Below are 14,419 nucleotides of genomic sequence, written 5' to 3'. Positions count from 1 at the left end.
GAGACTGTCTAGAATTTCCTTGGCACATAGCCCTCTATTTTTCTAAGCACCATGTGCCTATCTAAGAGGTTCCTGAAAGACCCTATTGTATCTGCTTCCACCACCACCAACGGTAGTGCATTCCACGCACACACCACTCTCTGCGTGAAAGACATACCCCTGACATTCCCTCAGTACCTATTTCCAAGCACCTTAAAACTATGCCCCTTCTTATTAGCCATTTCAGCCCTGGGAAAAAACCTCTGACTATCCACACGATCAATGCCCTTCATCATCTTATACACCTCTATCAGGTCATCTCTCATCCTCCGTCACTCCAAGGAGAAAAGGCCAAATACACTCAATCTATTCTCATATGCCTCCAATCCAGGCAACATCCTTGTGAATCTCTTCTGCATTCTCTCTATTGTATTCACATCATTCCTGTAATGAGGTGACCAAAACTGAACAAAGTACTCCAAGTGGGGCCTGACCAAGGTTTTATATAGCTGCAACATTACCTCACATCTCTTGAACTCAATCCCACAGCTGATGAATACCAACACACCATACCCCTTCTTAAGAATACTGTCAACCTGCACAGTAGCTTTGAGTGTCCTTTCAACACGGACCCCAAGATCTCTCAGATCCTCCACACTGCCAAGAGTCTTACCATTTATATTATATTCTGTCTTCAAAATGGACCTACCAAAATTAACCAATTCACACTTACCTGGGTTGAAGTCCATCTGCCACTTCTCAGCCCAGTTCTGCATCCTATTGATGTCCTGTGTAACGTCTGACAACCCTCCAGACTATCCACAACACCCCCTGCCTTTGTGTCATCAGCAAACTTACGAACCAACCCTTCTACTTCTTCATCCAGGTCATTTATAAAAATCACAAAGAGGAGGGGTCCCAGAACAGATCCTTGTGGCACTCCACTGGTGACCGACCTCCATGCAGAAAACGAACCATCTACAACCACCCATTGCCTTCTGTGGGCAAGCCAATTCTTGATCCACAAAGTAAGGTCCCCTTGGATTCCATGCCTCCTTACTTTCTGAAGGAGATTTGCATGAGGAACCTTATCAAATGCCTTACTGAAATCCATTTACACTACATCCACTGCTCTATCTTCATCAATGTGTTTTGTTACGTCCTCAAAGGATTCAATCAGCTCAACCTGCCCTTGACAAAGCCATGCTGACTATCCCTAATCAGACTATGTCTCTTCAAATGCTCATAAATCCTGCCTCTCAGGATCTTCTCCAAATAACTTGCCCACCACTGAAGCCAGACTTGCTGGTCTATAATTTCCTTTTTCTAAAAGCTTTTCTAAAAGCTCCCTTTACTCCCACTCTTTCCCTCCTGCCGAGCAGCCACTTATTTATCCATGCTAGAATCCTTCCTGTAATACCATGAGCTCATACCTTGTTACTGTGTCTCCAGCATTATTGTCTAGCAGTCTGAAACCCATGCCCACCTCTTTTGTATCTGAAGAATCTTTTTGTATCATCTTTAATGTTATTGGCTAGCTTATTTTTGTATTTCATCTTTACCTTCTTAATGATCTTTTTAGTTGCCTTCTGTTAGTTTTTAAAAGCTTCCTAGTCCTTGAACTTCCCACTAAGTATTACTCCATTATGTGCTGTCTCTTTGGTTTTTATGCTAGCTTTGACATCCTTTAGTCCTGATTGCGTCATCTTGCCTTTAGAATACAGCTTCCTCTTTGGGGTGTATACATTTGTGCTTTCTGAATTGCTTCCAGAATCTCCAGCCATCACTGCTCTGCTGTCACCCCTGCCAGTGTTCTTTTCCAATCAACTCTTTTCTCATGTAATTTCCTTTACACTATACTAATACTGAACTTCTGACTTTAGTTTCTCCTTCTCAAATTTCAGGGTGAATTTGATTTATTATCATCACTTTCCCCCAAGGGTTCTTTTACCTTGAGCTCTCTAATCAATTTCCAGTTCATTGTACAACACCCAATCCAGAATTGCTGATCCCCTAGTGGGCTCAACAACAAGCTGCTCTATAAAGCTATCTGTCTTAGGCATTCTAGAAATTTCTCCTTGTTGAGACCCAGCACCAACCTGATTTTCCCAATCAACTTGCAGATTGAAATCTCCTTTGACTATTGTAACATTGCCCTTTTGACATGCATTTTCTACCTCCCATTGTAATTTGTAGACCACATCCTTAGTACTGTTTGGGGGTCTGTATACAACTCCCATCAGGGTCTTTTTACCCTTGCAGTTCCTTAGCTCTATCCACAATGATTCAACACCTTCTGACTCTATGCACCTCTTTCTAATGATATGATTTCATTTTTTACCAACAGAGCAATACCACCCCCTCTGCCTTCCTGCCTGATCTTTCAAGACAGTGTGTATTCTTGGACAGTAAGCTCCCAGCTGTAATCTTCTTTCAGCTGATACAATGATGCTGACTACATTATACATGCCAATCTGTAACTGTGCTACAATGTCACCTACCTTATTCTGTATACTGCGCACATTCAAATATATCACCTTCAGTTCTGTACTCACCCTTTTCATTCTTGACCGCCTTTTATGTTGCAACTCATCCTGCTGACTGCGATTTTGCCCTATCATCTGTCACTCTTGGCTAGGAATCTCATTACACATTGCCTCTGTTTGTAAACTCAGCACTATCACTCCGGTTGCCATCTCCCTGCCAAATTAGTTTAAACCCTCCCGACAACATAGCCAACCTGCCAACAAGGATATTAGAACCTCTCGGGTAATTGGCTTTAGACATGTCCCTATTGTACAGGTCATACCTTCCCCGGAAGATATCTGAATGATCAATGAATCTGAACTCCTGCACTCTGCATCAGTTGTTCAGCCACATGTTCACCTGCCAAATCATCCTGTTCTTATCCTCACTGGCACGTGGCACAGGCTGCAATCCAGAGATTACTACCCTGGAGGTCCTGTTTCTCAGCTTTCCATCTAGCTCCTTAAAATCTCTGATTAGGACCTCCTCACCTTGTCTACTTATGTCATTGGTGACAATATGTACCAAGACTTCTGAATGCTCACCTTCCTCCTTGGGAATGTCATGGACCTTCCCATGGTCCAAGACATTCCTGACCATGGCATCCGTGAGGCACCATTCCATTTCTATTGCCCCACGGAATCTTCTCTCTGTTCCTCTGTCTGAAGAATCTCCTATCAACACTGCAGTCCTCTTCACCTCTCTGCTCTTCTGAGCCACAGGACCAGACTCAGTACCAGAGACCTTGTCACTGTAGCTATCCCCCTCGATAGTATCTAAAGTTATATTATTGAGGGGAACAGCCAAAGGTGTACTCTGCACTGGCTGTGCATTTCACCATCTTCTCCTGGCAGTCTCTCAGTTACCTGACTTCTGCAATCTAAGGGAAACTATCTTCCTGTAACTCCTGCCTATCGCCTCCTCGTTCTCACATGCAAGTTGAAAGTCATCAAGTTGCAGCTCCAGTTCTGTAATACGTTCTCTCAGGAATTGCAGCTGGGTGCACCTGGTGCAGATATGTTTATCCAGGAGACTGGATTTCTTCCAGGCTTCCCACACCCCACAAAATACTGCCCCTTGAACCATTTCCACTAAACTTCTATGCTCTACCAGATGAGGAATGAACAAATACGAACAGAAAGAGAGAAACTTACCAAATACTTTACCTTGCCCAAGTCATTCTCACCTAAGCCTGAAGAGCCAGGACCACTCTAGACACTTGCACATTCATAGGAATGGCCACTCTGTTTGCACTTGATTCTCTTTGGGCCTTTTCCAATGAATGCCTCTTCTTGATTGGATGTTCCTCAACTCAAAGAAACTGCCGCAGCGAACTGCCTTTTTAAATCTTGAATGCGGACCTGACTGAAAGGTAGCTCTTTTTACACAGCACCTCTTTCTGATTGGTCGCTCCTCAACCCAGAGAAATCGCCAAAAAGCAATGCCATTTAAATCTCAATTGCCGTCCTGATTGAAAGGTAGCTCTTTTTACACACCCCTGACATTGATTGTCCAACTATAATGTATAGAGACTCTGCATTTTAGTTGTGGGTGACTGGTTTTAGTGAAGAATATTCTATTTATACCTCTGTTTTTTTGCTTTTGTAGACAACAATAAAAGCAAAGATTAGACATTGCAGTATTGGTTTAGTGAACTGCTAAGGCATATTAAAATGTGGTCATTTCTGGAAGTTGTTGTTTGTGAATTGGACTCTTTCTGAATTTTGGTTTACTGATAATCAGCAAAGATAACTAAAAGAATAAAATAGCCCATATAAAGACTGAAAATACTGCAAAAAGATGCCTAAAATAGGAAATAGTCTTTACTGAATTTCACTGGGCCTTTTTCACCTCAATGAAACTGTTTTAACAAAACAATGATCGAGCTTTGACCAGTGACCAATTGGGAGATCAGAAGCTTGAGAGCAGGGGATTTCACTCAGGTTCACTGACCGAGTATAAAAAGCAGCAGCTCAAGGCAGTTTTTTGGAGCTTTGACCAACAATCAATGAGCATTTGGGATTGATAAGCAGGAACAAATTAAAGGAAGGCAGGGCCATCATTGGAGTGGTCAGATTCAGAGTGGAGATTTTGAGGCTTTAGCTCTCTGAGGCTTCAGTTAGAGAAGGCAAAAAAGAAAAGCTGTAGGTAGAGTGTTTCCCACCAACAGCCTCTTTACATTTGATCAGTTAGAACAGTACAGATGCCAGGAAGGATGTGGAATGCTCCTCTTGCGGGATGTCGGAAGACAGGAAAACCTCCAGTGTCCCTGACAACTGCAAATGTGAGAAGTGATTCCAGCTGCAGTTGGGAATAATCTGTGTTGAGTTGGAGCTGGAACTCGATGAATTCCTGACCATTTGGGAGGCTGAGGAGGAGATAGATAGGACATATAGTGAGCTAGTTACACCCAAGGCGCAAGACACAAGAAACTGGGTGACAATCAGGATGGGGAGAGGGGTTAAAGAGACAGTGCAGAGTACCCTTGAGGCCATCTCCCTCAACAACAGGTATATTACTCTGGATACTGCTGGGGGAAGACCCAGCATACAGGATTCACAGCGGTCAGATCTCTGCAACTGAGTCTAGCTCTGTGAATCAGAAGGGAAGGGGGAGAAGAGGCATGCTGTGAAGATAGGAGATTCATTAGTTACGGGAATGGAAAGGAGATTCTGTGGGTGAGAATGAGATTCCCAGATGCTATGTTGCCTCCTTGTTTCCGGAGTCCAGGACATCTCGGATTGAATTCTCAGCATTCTTAAGTGGGAGGGTGAACAGCTATTGGTTGTGGTCCATTGAGGTGCTAATTACATGGTTAGGAAGAGTGACAAGACTCTACATATGGAATTCAGGGAGTTATGTGCAGAGTTAAAGAACAGAACCTCCAGGGTTGTGATCTCAGGATTGCTAACCATGCCACGTGCTAATGAGGGCAAAACTAGGAAGATTATACAGTTTAATACATGGCTAAGGAATTGGTGTAGGGGGGAAAGCAAAAGGTATTTAGATCAATCGCTGTCTTCCAGGGAAGGTGGGACCTGTACAGAAGAGACAGTTTGCACTTGAACTGGAGGGGGATAATACCCTAGCAGGAAGGTTTGTTAATGCTGTATGGTGGGGTTTAAGCTATAGGGGGATGGGAACCAGAATGCAGTTAATGGAGCAGTTGTGGAGACAGATAACAAAGTCAGGAATCAAAAAGTTGAGCATGGTGTAACTAGTGTCCAGAGATTCAAATATTTCAATTCAAGAGTATCATAAGAAAGGCAGATGAACTCAGGGCATTGATCAACACCTGGACATGATGTTGTAGCCATAGTGAGACCCAGCTGCAGGAGGGGCAGGACTGGCAGCTCAATATTCTGTTGTTTTAGACGTGATAGAGTAGGAAGGATTAAAGGAGGAGGGGTGGCATTACTAGTCAGGGAAAATGTCATGGCAGTGCTCTGTCAGTGCAGACAAGAGAACTCGGCATTATGGCTGGAACTGAGAAAACATTAACATAGGCATGACCACGTTAATGGGGCTCTACTTCAGACCACCAACAGTCCTGGGGATTTAGAGGAAAAGATTTGTAGAGAGATCACAAACTGTTGCAAGAAACATAAGGTTGTTATAGTAGCTGATTATAACTTTTCACATATTGACTGGGAATCCCATACTGTAAAAGGACTACATAGGATAGAATTTGTCAAATGTGTTCAGGAAAGTTTCCTTCATCAGTACATTGAAGTCTCAATATGAGAGCATGCAATGCCAGATCTGCTATTATGGAATAAGACAGGGCAGGTGTCAAAAGTTTGTGTAAGGGATCTTGGCATCTAGTGACCACAGTGCTACTAGTTTCAAAGTAAATATGCAAAAAGATAGGTCTGGTTCACGGTTTGTGAGTCCGTTGGAGAAAGGCCAATCTTGATGATATCAGAAATGATCTGGCAAGTGTGGATTGGGACAGGCTGTTTTCTGGCAAAAGGTATACTTGTAAGTGGGAGGCCTTCAAAAACAAAATTTTGACTGAGAGTACAAAACTTGTACGTGCCCAGCAGAATAAAAGGTAAAGATAATGTGTTCGGAACCTCGATTTTCAAGAGATATTGAGACCCTGGTTAAAAGAAAAAAGGAGGTGCATAGCAGGTATAGGCAGGTAAGAACAAACGAGGTGCTTATGGAGTATAAGAAATGCAAGAGAACACTTTAGAAAGAAATCAGGAGGGCTAAATAAGGCATAAAGTTGCTCTAGCAGACAAAATGAAGGAGAATCGTAAAGGATTCTACAGGTACAAGAGCAAAAGAATTGCAAGGGGCAAAATTGGTCATCTGGAAGATCAGAATTGTAATCCATGCATGGAGCCAAAACAGATGAGGGAGATATTACATAAAACTTTTGCATCTGTATTTACTTGGGAGATGGGCGTGGTGTCTATAGAAGTAAAGCAAAGTAGCATCAGCTTCATGGATCCCGAACAGATTATAAAGCAGGATGTGTTTGCTGTCCTGAGACAAATCAGAGTGGATAAATCCCCAAGGCCTGGCAAGGTTTCCCCTCGGACCCCACAGGAAACAAGTGCAGAAATTGCCGGGGGCTTAGCAGAGATATTTATCCTTAGCAACATGAGAGGGACCAGAGGATTGGAGGATAGTCAATGTTGTTCCATAGTTTAAAAATTCTCTAAAATAAACTAGGAAATCATAGGACGATGAGTCTGACATCAGTAGTGGGAAAGTTATTGGAAGGTATTTTAAGGGACTGAATGTATAGGTATTTGGATAGACAGGGACTGATTAAGTATTGTCAGCATGGCTTTGTGCATGGTAGGTTATGTGCATGGTAGATGATTGCCTCTCTGACTGGAGGCCTGTGACTAGTGGTATACCGCAGGGATCAGTGCTGGCTCCTTTGTTGTTTGTTGTCTACATCAATGATCTGGATGATAATGTGGTTAACTGGATCAACGAATTTGCAGATGACACCAAGACTGGGAAAATAGTGGACAGCGAGGAAGGCTATCATGGCTTGCAGAGGGATCTACATCAGCTGAAAAAATAGGCTGAAAAATGGCAAATGGAACAATGGAGACAAGTGCGAGGTTTTGCACTTTGGTAGGACCAACCAGGATAGGTTCTACACAGTGAATGGTAGGGCACTGAGGAATGTGTTAGAACAAAGGGATCTGGGAGTACATGTACGAGGGGTGGTTGATAAGTTCGTGGCCTAAGGTAGAAGGAGTCAATTTTAGAAAACTTAGCACATTTATTTTTCCTACATTTACATACTTAGTCCAGCAGTCATGGAGAATAGTTCTTTGTAGAAGTCGGCATCTTGGACCTCCAGAAGTGGTCCACAGCATGGGGTGATTGATAAGCTCGTGGCCTAAGGTAGAAGGAGATGAATTATTAACTTCAAATTTTCTGCGTTTTCGCTCAAAAAGTTGACCTGCACATGCATGTAATGAGAGCTGTATAACTCGTCTCCTTCTAGCTTAGGCCACAAACTTATCAATCACCCCTGCTGTGGACCACCTGGAGGTCCAAGATGCTCTCGTTACATGCACGTGCAGTTCTACTCTTTGAGTGATAATGCAGAAAGTCTGAAGTTAATAAATCATCTTCTACCTTAGGCCATGAACTTATCAATCACCCCTCATATATAATTTGTTGAAAGTGGCATCACAGGTAGATAGGGTTGTAAAGAAAGCTTTTGGCACATTGGTCTTCATAAATTAGTGAATTGAGTACAGGAGATTCTATGTTATGTTGCGGTTGTGTAAGATGTCTGTGAGGCCTAATTTGGAGTATTGTCTGCAGTTTTGGTCACCTACTTACAGGAAATGTGTAAATAAGGTTGGAAGAGGACAGGGAAAATATACAAGGAAGTTGCTGAGTTTAGAGGACCAGAGTTATAAGGGAAGATTGAATAGGTCAGGACTGTATTTCTTAGAGCATAGAAGATGGAGAGGAGATGTGATGTTATACAAAATTACGAATGGTTTAAATAGGGTGAATGCAAGCAGGCTTTTTTCCAATGAGGTCAAGTGGGACTACGACCACCGGTAATGTGTTAAGTGTGAAAGATGAAAAGTTTAAGGGGAGCATGAGGGGAAACTTCTTCACTCAGAAGGAGATGAGAGTATGGAATTAGCTTCCAGCACAAATGGTGCATGTGAGCTCGATGTCAATGGTTAAGTAAGTTTGGATAGGTAGATGGATGGTAGGAGTATGGAGGGCTATGGTCCCGGTGCAGGTTAATGTGAGTTGGCAGTTTAATAGTTTTGGCATGGATTAGCTAGTCCAAAGGGCCTGTTCTGTGCTGTACTTGCCTATGATTCTGTGACTCTGTGACTCAACAACTTGTACTACTTTCCCTTATAGGTAAAACAACAGTAAAATCCTCACAGCCCAGCTGCAAACTAAAACCAATTTATCCTTTCAATAAATGGGGAAATTGTGTATATACCTTGGAATATCATGAACAGTTTTGGGCCCCTTATTTTAGAAAGGATTTGAGGAAACTGGAGAGAGTTCAAAGGAGTTTCATAAAAATGATTCCAGGGGTTGAACGGCTTGTCATATAAAGAGCATTTGATGGCTCTAGGCCATTCACTAGAATTCAGAAGAATGAGGGGTGACCTAATTGAAGTCTATCAAATGGTGAAAAACTTGATAGAGTGGATGTGAACCGGATATAGGAGAGTCTAAGACCAGATGATACAGCCTCAGAATAGAGGGGTGTCTTTTTAAAATGAAGGAATTTCTTTAGCCAGAGAGTGGTGAATCTCTGAAATCTCTGGTGAATCAACCCCAAGATGGCGGCGCGACACAGTGCACAGCGGCCACTCCAGGAATGAATATCTGTTATTTGTAAGTAGGGGCCATGTACAATCCTGATTTGATGGAGACGGACGTGTGAAGCACGGAGGAACATCTGGTGGAACTTTTGAAATGCCTGTTTCGCTGCCGCTGCTACTGTGCGATCAGAGAAATCTCCAGGAGGAAGGCCCCGAATCCTTGGCTTTGCCTGTTGCTTGGCAGCCGGTGCCGGGGTCGAAGCGCTCGGTAGAGATGGTGCTCGGTGCTCGGTGTCGGAGGGCTGGTCGGAGGCTCGAAGTTTTTGGACTGACTCGGAGTTGGCTGTGGTCGGGGATCCCAGAGTGCTGTATCAGCAAGCTGCGGCGCTGGAGGTTCATGGCAGGAAGAGTTTTTCTTCCTTCTACCGTCTGCGTGAGATGACGGGCTGTCGGGACTTTGAGACTTTCTTTTAAACCGTGCATGGACTGCTCTTTATCAGATTACGGTATTGCTTTGCACTGTTGAAACTATGTGTTATAATTATGTGGTCTTTGTCAGTTAGTCTTTTATCAATTATGGTATTGTCTGCACTGTTGAAACTATATGTTAACTATAACTATATGTAACTATGTGGTTTTGTGTAGGTCTTGTAGCTTTAGGTTTGTCTGATGGGTTTATAGTTCCTTTCTGGGGAACGTGCTAAGACGGTAGTGCGATATCGATACGCAGCAGCCTCTCCGGACTCTGGACTGGGGATTACCAAATGTTATGTGGTTTTTCTTGTGTGGTCTGTTTTGTGCCTTTTCGTGATATCATTCCGGAGAACGTTGTCTCATTTTTTAACTGCATTGTATTTGTGGTTTATAAATGACAATAAACTGAATCTGAATCTGAATCTGAAATTTGTTACTACAGGCAGTTGTGGAGACCAAGTCTTTATGTATATTTAAGGTAGAGGTTGATAGATTTGTGTCTGGTCAGGGCATGAAGGGATATGGGGTTGTTGGTGGGGGGGAGGCAGGAGATTGGGGCTGAGAGGAAAAATGGATCAGCCATGATGAAATGGCAGTGCAGGCCCAATTCTACTCCTATATTTTATGAACATGATCTTATGGTCTAAATTGAACAAGTGATATTTTACATTAATACCTCCTTCACAAACTTTAGACATCGGAGAGGGCAAAACAGACAGACAGACAGACATACTTTATTGATCCCGAGGGAACTTGGGTTTCGTTACAGTCGCGCCAACCAAGAATAGTGTAGAAATATAGCAATATAAAACCATAAATAATCAAATAATAATAAGTAAATTATTCCAAGTGGAAATAAGTCCAGGACCAGCCTATTGGCTCAGGGTGTCTGACACTCCGAGGGAGGAGTTGTAAAGTTTGATGGCCACAGGCAGGAATGACTTCCTATGATGCTCAGTGTTGCATCTCGGTGGAATGAGTCTCTGGCTGAATGTACTCCTGTGCCTAACCAGTACATTATGGAGTGGATGGGAGACATTGTCCAAGATGGCATGCAACTTGGACAGCATCCTCTTTTCAGACACCACCGTCAGAGAGTCCAGTTCCACCCCCACAACATCACTGGCCTTACGAATGAGTTTGTTGATTCTGTTGGTGTCTGCTACCCTCAGCCTGCTGCCCCAGCACACAACAGCAAACATGATAGCACTGGCCACCACAGACTCGTAGAACATCCTCAGCATCGTCTGGCTGACGTTAAAAAACCTCGGTCTCCTCAGGAAGTAGAGACGACTCTGACCCTTCTTGTAGACAGTCTCAGTGTTCTTTGACTAGTCCAGTTTATTGTCAATTCATATCCCCAGGTATTTGTAATCCTCCACCATGTCCACACTGACCCATTGGATGGAAACAGGGGTCACCGATGCCTTAGCCCTCCTCAGGTCCACCACCAGCTCCTTAGTCTTTTTCACATTAAGCTGCAGATGATTCTGCTCACACCATGTGACAAAGTTTCGCACCGTAGCCCTGTACTCCGCCTCACTTCCCTTGCTGATGCATCCAACTATGGCAGAATTATTAGAAAACTTCTGAAGATGGCAAGACTCTGTGCAGTAGTTGAAGTCCGAGGTGTAGATGGTGAAGAGAAAGGGAGACAGGACAGTCCCCTGTGGAGCCCCAGTGCTGCTGACCACTCTGTCTGACACACAGTGTTGCAAGCGCATGTACTGTGGTCTGCCAGTCAGGTAATCAATAATCCATGACACCAGGGAAGCATCCACCTGCATCACTGTCAGCTTGTCACCCAGTGCTCACAGTGCTCGCCGGCTTGTCCAGGTGGGCGTAGACACGGTTCAGCAGGTAGATGATGGCATCCTCAACTCCTAGTCGGGGCTGATAGGTGAACCGGAGGGGGTCTAAGTGTGGCCTAATCATAGGCCGGAGCTGCTCTAGAACAAGTCTGTCCAGGGTCTTCATGATGTGGGAGGTCAATGCCACCGGTCTGTAGTCATTGGAGCCACTGGGGCGTGGCGTCTTCGGTACAGGGACGAGGCAGGATGTCTTCCACAGCACAGGAACCCTCTGGAGACTCAGGCTCAGGTTGAAGACATGGTGAAGTACTCCACGTAGCTGGGGGGCACAGGCTTTGAGCACCCTGGGGCTGACACCATCTGGGCCTGCAGCCTTGCTTGGGTGGAGACGTTTCAGCTGTCTTCTCACCTGTTCAGCTGTGAGGCCCACCGTGGTGGTTTCAGCTGGGGGAGCGGTGTAGTCATGAGAGCAGGGTGGGGGGCTGTGAGGAGGGGTAGGAGGGGAGAGTGGAGTATGTGTTGGTTGGGGACAAAACAATCATAATTTTAAATTACATCTTTAGAAGACAAATGGCTTACTTGAAAACTCTGCTAATCTGCATTTCTCATAATTTAACAGAACTGTTAACGACTGTCCTTGGAATTCACCTGAAAGTCCATTAATACGTCTCGGTGTATACATGTTAATGGGTCTGTGTTTGTGTATTTCTCTCACTCACGTAGGTGGACAAGATCATACTGTACATAAACCATGACATGTAAAAGGAATTTATGCCTCTCATGAAAGAAACTGCTAATGCATTTTGCCTCTAACAGGAAGCTGTGTAGCTGACCAATATTTAGTTATATCCAAAATCTCAGTTACCCACTCATAAGCAAAAATGACCGAGATAGGCAGCTCTGCAACAAAATAATTACAAGCTTAATGTGCCATGCAGTTTATTGTTTTGGTTCTGGCCTGTTTTGTTAAGCTCACAAAGTGGGATTCTGAGGTTGTTGTCCAACCATCTGAATGTCCGTTACTTTGGCAGAGTTAAAGGTTAAGAATACATTATTTAAGTAGGCCACTGGCTGGCAGTACCATAAACACATGCTTTATTGGTTCTCAGACAATCTGCTAAGGGTAGCATGAGCTCAGCCTGGAGGAGATCTGCCTGCTCATCAGTCCTAGTCCATGGGAAAGCAGCGTGGGACTCGTGTTCATCAGATGTACATGGGGGCACTGGGATTTGAAGCCAGCACAGTCATCTGTCTTCACTTTTCAAAGAGGAAAATTATACTTGGAGTAAGCAACAAGCGGGGGTGGGGGGGGGGGGTGAAAAAAGCAAAATGTTGATCAAAATACAGGATTGAATCTATTTTGGGGACCTAAAGGAAAGGGATGAGAAGTCAGACTTGTGGAGGCACATGTGTTGCAGAACAGTCTGTCAGTTATCAGAGTTTTATCAAAGCTCCATGCAATTTGAAGAAGCGATCACTAAATCAGTTCTTTTGCATGATCTGTTTGACAAGGGTGTTATCTCCATTTTCCCAGTCTAATTGTTTTCATTTAAAAACTGACATGTGGTATTAATAAATAAAGTTCACTGGCCTGATTTTTCTGAATGTATGTAGGTGTAGAATTGGAAGAAAGAAACACACACAGTTCCTAATGTTACTTGCCGGTGTTAGAACTGTGGTTAGGTGGCAGTGGCACTATTTGCTGCTCCCTCAGAGCTCTGGCCATCTAGATTTGATCCTGTTCTCAGGTGCTGATGTGGTTACATGTGTGCTCTGGTTCCCTCCCACAAGCCACAGATGTACGAGTTGGTAGGTTAATTGGACACACTAAATTGCCCCTACTATGTAATTTAGTGGTATAATCCAGCAGGAGTTGGTAGGGATGCGAGGGGGGAAAGTAGTGAGGAGTGAAATTACTCTGTGTGTAAATATGGGCTTAAAGAGTTAAAATAGCTTCCTTCTGTGTTGCATGAGAATATGAAATATTGAAATTCAAAATTCTTATTTGAATTGTCCCATGTCTTTGCTTTAATGTGTGTAAAGTGTCAGGAGTTGAAGGCAAACAGAAATTATTCCTTAATTTTATGGTTTGTCGTTCAGGCTAAACATTTGATTGTCCAGGAGGTGAATAGTCAGCAGATCTTTCTTTTTTTGCTTTAGTGCAACAAAGGATGTTGTAACTCATTTCTTCCTGCACAACTTTTGCCAAGACTTGGCATTCTTCTGGCTGAAAAAGCAGGAAAGAACCTGCTCTCAATTCTCTGCCAATGGATCTCACCTTTCTGAGAAGGCAGGAAAAAAATAGTTTATCTGACCTCCCACACTATTACAATAAAGTCCAAAGTAGGCTCAGGGAAATTGACTTGAAACATTGTTGCCTGCAGAAGTCATCAGTGACTTCTCCAATAAGTTAATCTTTCTTTCAGTCAACAGCAGGACAGAATAATGCGCCTCACCATAGAGCCAGACCATATAAAATTAACTAAACTTCACAACATTGGCAACACATTACACAGAAAAAGAAGAATATCAGTTCATCTGTTAGATTTTTCCTCCTAATCACAAGCATTCATTTTGTTCCATTCATATCCCTCTCCAAACTTCTCTTCTACTTAGCCTAACTTGTTTTTCACTCTTGTCAGATCAAATGGGAAGTCATTGACCTGAAATCTAACTCCTGTTTACCTGCTGAGTTTTTCCACCATTTTCTGTTTTTATTTCAGATTCCTAGTATCTGCAATGTTTTATCTTTTCTATTGACACTAATTACTTTGCTTTCCTCCTCTCCTTCACTTTTGACTAATGTCTGTTGCCTATTTACCCACTTCCCATGGAGTTGATGAT

This window comes from Hemitrygon akajei, chromosome 22, assembly GCF_048418815.1.
Source record: "Hemitrygon akajei chromosome 22, sHemAka1.3, whole genome shotgun sequence".
Lineage (NCBI taxonomy): Eukaryota > Metazoa > Chordata > Chondrichthyes > Myliobatiformes > Dasyatidae > Hemitrygon > Hemitrygon akajei.
This window is presented reverse-complemented; position numbering follows the sequence as displayed.